At 37.4% G+C, this 4,218-nt stretch overlaps 1 pseudogene; it reads right to left on the minus strand.

Annotated features, from left to right (window-relative positions):
- Positions 1-789: 789 nt before the first annotated feature.
- LOC101036590 (ribonucleoside-diphosphate reductase subunit M2-like) lies at positions 790-1,394 on the minus strand (annotated as a pseudogene).
- Positions 1,395-4,218: the final 2,824 nt, after the last annotated feature.

Consider the following 4,218-nt stretch of genomic DNA (forward strand, 5'->3'; position numbering starts at 1 on the left):
CATTCTACAAATATTTTGCAAATCATTTAATGATTATCTTCTTTACACTGTAAAGCTAATGATGAGAAGACCCAAGTATGATCTTGAATTAAACCCCAGAAATTTCCTCTCCAACAAGATCCTTCCCCCAGCTTGGCTATTACAACTAATTGCAATACTATTCTTCTAATAATTCAGTTCAAAATCCTGGGAGGCATTCATATTTAATTTCATTCTTTCTTTAGGATCTCACATCTAATCCATCAGTTAATTATATTGCCTCTGGCTTCAAATCATGTACATAATATGGCCACTTATCATCTGTCCACTGTTACCAGCCTAGACCAAGACACTATCCTCTCTTTCTTGGATTATTGTAATAGCATCTCTAATGTCACCTTGCTTTTGTACTTAACTCTCTCCAGTGTCTATTCTCAGCACATTAGTTAGGTGATCTTTTACAAATATGCATATGTTCATGTCATTCTTCTGCTCAGGTTTCCCTTCTAGCTACCCAACTCAATAAAATAACCACCATTTTTATAATTGCCTTTAAAGCTCTTAGAATTTTGCCATAAATTTTTCATTGTCCATATCCCTTACAGCTTTCCACTTTATCCCCACTCGGCATAAGACACAATGGCCTTCTTGCTATTTATCGAAAAGACCAGTCAAACAAACCTTTGTCTAGAGACAACATTTGCTGTTTCCTCTGTTAAAAACATTCTTCCTCCCCTAGATATTATTCAGATTGCTAAGTCTCTCACATTCTCCAGGTCATTGACCAAATATTTTCTACTCACGGATGCCTTACCCGAATAACGTTAAAACACAGCCACTCCGGCAAGCAAAGTCACAATGTAAACTGTTAAACCCTCATCACTGCTAATAAGTTCATTGGAAAATGTGAGGCCAGACATCAGTCATTGTTTCTTGAGCCAGAATATTGATGCAAAAGAACCAGAAGAGAAGGTGCCTTCTACTGTGGCAAAGGCTGCAACACGTTCTCTGTGGGTAGCATCTTTGTTCACAATCCAACACAAGGCCCAATCTGCCTCCTTCTTGACACAAGGCATCCTTTCGATGGCGTTGAAGAGAAATTCCCTTTCTTTGTTGTCTTTAACATGTGTCAGTAAAGAGATTATCCATGTCAGAATATATGTTTTCCATAGCAATTTGGAAGCCATAGAAGCAGGTTTCTGTAGCTTGAACTTCTTGGACACATTGCTCCACCAAGTTTTTATCAACTATGCCACGGCATGCTGCAAAGAAAGTCAGAATATGGGATATAAAATATCTTTTCTCAGGCTCCAGGGCTTCCCAGTGCTGAATGTCTTTGGACAGGCCCACCTCCTGGGCCATCCAGAAGGAAATCTCTACTTACTTATAATTTTCCAAATATCATGACAAACCATCAGAGCAGTTAATAAAATAAGTACTTATCAAGGCTGCTAGGATAGAACAGGAGTTCCTCACTGAGGACTTGCCAGTGAGACTCGTTAGGATGAACTGCATGTTAATGAAGTAATACATTGAGTTTGTGGCAGACTTATGCTGGATCTGGGTTTTAAGACTTCATGGAGAATATTTCACTGGAAGGAAAGATTAAGTTCTTTGAGAAGAGAGTAGGTGAGTATCAAAAGATGGCAGTGATGCCAAGTAAAATAGATAATTCTTTTACTTTGGATGCCGACTTCTAAATAAGCTTAAGATATACTGTTATTTTGCTGATTAGCTGTTTTCTGTTTGATTAGAAGGAAAAATACAGTATATCAACTAGCTACACCATTAACTGTCCATAGTGTTCATTAAGAGCATCTTTAAAACTGTGTAGCTACCTCACAATCAATATTGTTTATTTATAATGCTTGTGGTATCACCTAGAAATAAAGAGAATTTAAGACAAAAGCTATTAAAATTCTTATAAAAGAGCTTGTCCATGTTTCACTCTTTTGGCTGTGATTCTCCATAGCAGTGACAGTGGTAGTCTTGGCTTTAAAGCGAGTGGCAACCCTCTAGTGAGCTTGGGCCAGCAGGATTAAACATTCACATCCTACCACAGGCAGTTCAAAGATGCAGCCCCACTGCTACATACAAATTTTAAGGTTTACTTAACTAATTTGTATATAAAAATTTTTCTTTACAACCACCAACATTGTTGGTACTTCAAGGGTACTAGCCTAATTTATTTGGTTTCTACACCAAATAGAAAGTATTCTATTGATCACCAACAGGAATTAATTTGAAATGCACTAGGTAAATAAGGCAATTAAACTTGTGTTGACTAAGCATATAATTTCTAAATTTTATTTCCTTTAATTGAAATACTGTTTATTCAACTTTAAAATCAATTCTGTGCATACCTAGGTATTAATCAATTGGTACCACATAAAGGACGGGTTGTGTTTTTTATCCTGTGGTCTAGGTAGAGTGTCATGAGATCCCCTGCCCCACCTGAGGTAGAGTGCTATCCCTCACCTAGCCCCCCACCCCCTGAAAGGCCCTGCTGTGTTATGTTCCCCTCCCTGTATCCATGTGCAACACCTGCTTATGAGTGAGAACATGCAGTGTTTGGTTTTCTGTTCTTGTGTCAGTTTGCTGAGAATGATGGTTTCCAGTTTTAGCCATGACCCTGCAAAGGACAGGAACTCATCCTTTTTTATGGCTGTGTAGTATTCCATGGTGTATATGTGTCACATTTACTTTATCCAGTCTATCATTGATGGACATTTGGGATTGGAATGCCAATCTCTTTTCCCTCTGCCTAGTCGGAATATTAACTTCCAATTCCATTTTCACCAACAAGTAAGACTATGTCTATTTTTTTTTTTTTAGTGACTTTGAATACAGGTATGATTTCACATCATTTAGCTCTTTTATTTAGATTTGTATTCAAAGGTGGTTTCTAAGCAGTAGATGAACAAGGACTAAGTCTTAGGATTATGTACATACCCATGACACAAACCATAATTCTGGATGTATTGTAGCTGCCCTGCAAATATTTTATTTATGCGCAGTTCTTTAGAGTGTCAATGACCAATCTGTATTAACCTGCAAATTCTAGGCTATATGAGAATATAAATCTCCTTTTGCTTGCAGTTGTGTCCTCAGTGTTAAATATAGTGCCTGGTAAATAACATATGATCAGTAAAATATTTGGTGAATTAATAAATGGAGGTAGAATGAACAGCATGGGCCAATACTCTAATCAAAGTCACATTTTAAAAGCCAGAATTCATCTCAACATCCATGCAATCATTTATCAAGCATTTATGGAGTGTCTATGTGCCAGGTATTCTTTTTGCCCTTCAAACAGCTTACTTTCTAGTGGATAGAGATACAATTATGAACCAAGAATCAAATTATTCAGATAAAGACGTGTCCATGAAGAATATGGAAACGGTGATTATCTTGATGTGACAAAAGTTGACATGGGGATTACTCAACAACTAATTTTCTTTCCAAGCAAGGATATTTATAAAATGATAGCAAGGGTCTTAGAGCCCACTCCTAGAATTTCCAAGAAACAAATGCTATATGAATTCCTGAAGGCCTTCTCTCCTCTATCTGAGCTGTCAACAGTGGTTTGATTAGTGTTTCCCCAAAATTTGTTCATCTGGATTAGGGTGGGCCCTAATCAACTGACTGGTGTCTATTAGAAGAGGAAAGTGGGGACACAGACACACACAGAGGAAAATGGCATATGAAAACACAGAGACACACAGGTAGAAGATATAATAACTAAGGCAAAGACTAGAATGATACCGCTGCAGGTCAAGGAATGTTAAGGAATACCAGCAATCACAAGAGCTAAAGAATAATCTTTCCCTAGGGCCTTTCACAGGAAAGAGGACCCAATCCATTCCTTGGTTTCAGATTTCTAGCCTTCAAAACTATAAGAGAGTAGATTTCTGTTATTTCATCCACCCAGTTTGTAATACTTCGTTATGACAGCCCTAGTAAGCGATTATGTTGCCACAGCTCTGGAAGTGTTTTCCTTTGAAGTATATACTTCCTACTAATAGCTAGGCAGGATTTTGGCTTAGAAAACTAGGGAGAATGGGTGTTGTTTACATTTTTAAGGGTTTCTGCCATAGATAGTACTCTTTGATAAAATTTGTATGTGCCTGATACTTCATTAATGCAATTGAAGGACCTCCCACAGATAAAAGTTAAGGAGTTAAAACAAACCTAGGTCAAATCTTAGAGCATAAAGCATTAAAGGACCTAAGAACATTA

Source organism: Saimiri boliviensis, chromosome X (genome assembly GCF_048565385.1).
Source record: "Saimiri boliviensis isolate mSaiBol1 chromosome X, mSaiBol1.pri, whole genome shotgun sequence".
Lineage (NCBI taxonomy): Eukaryota > Metazoa > Chordata > Mammalia > Primates > Cebidae > Saimiri > Saimiri boliviensis.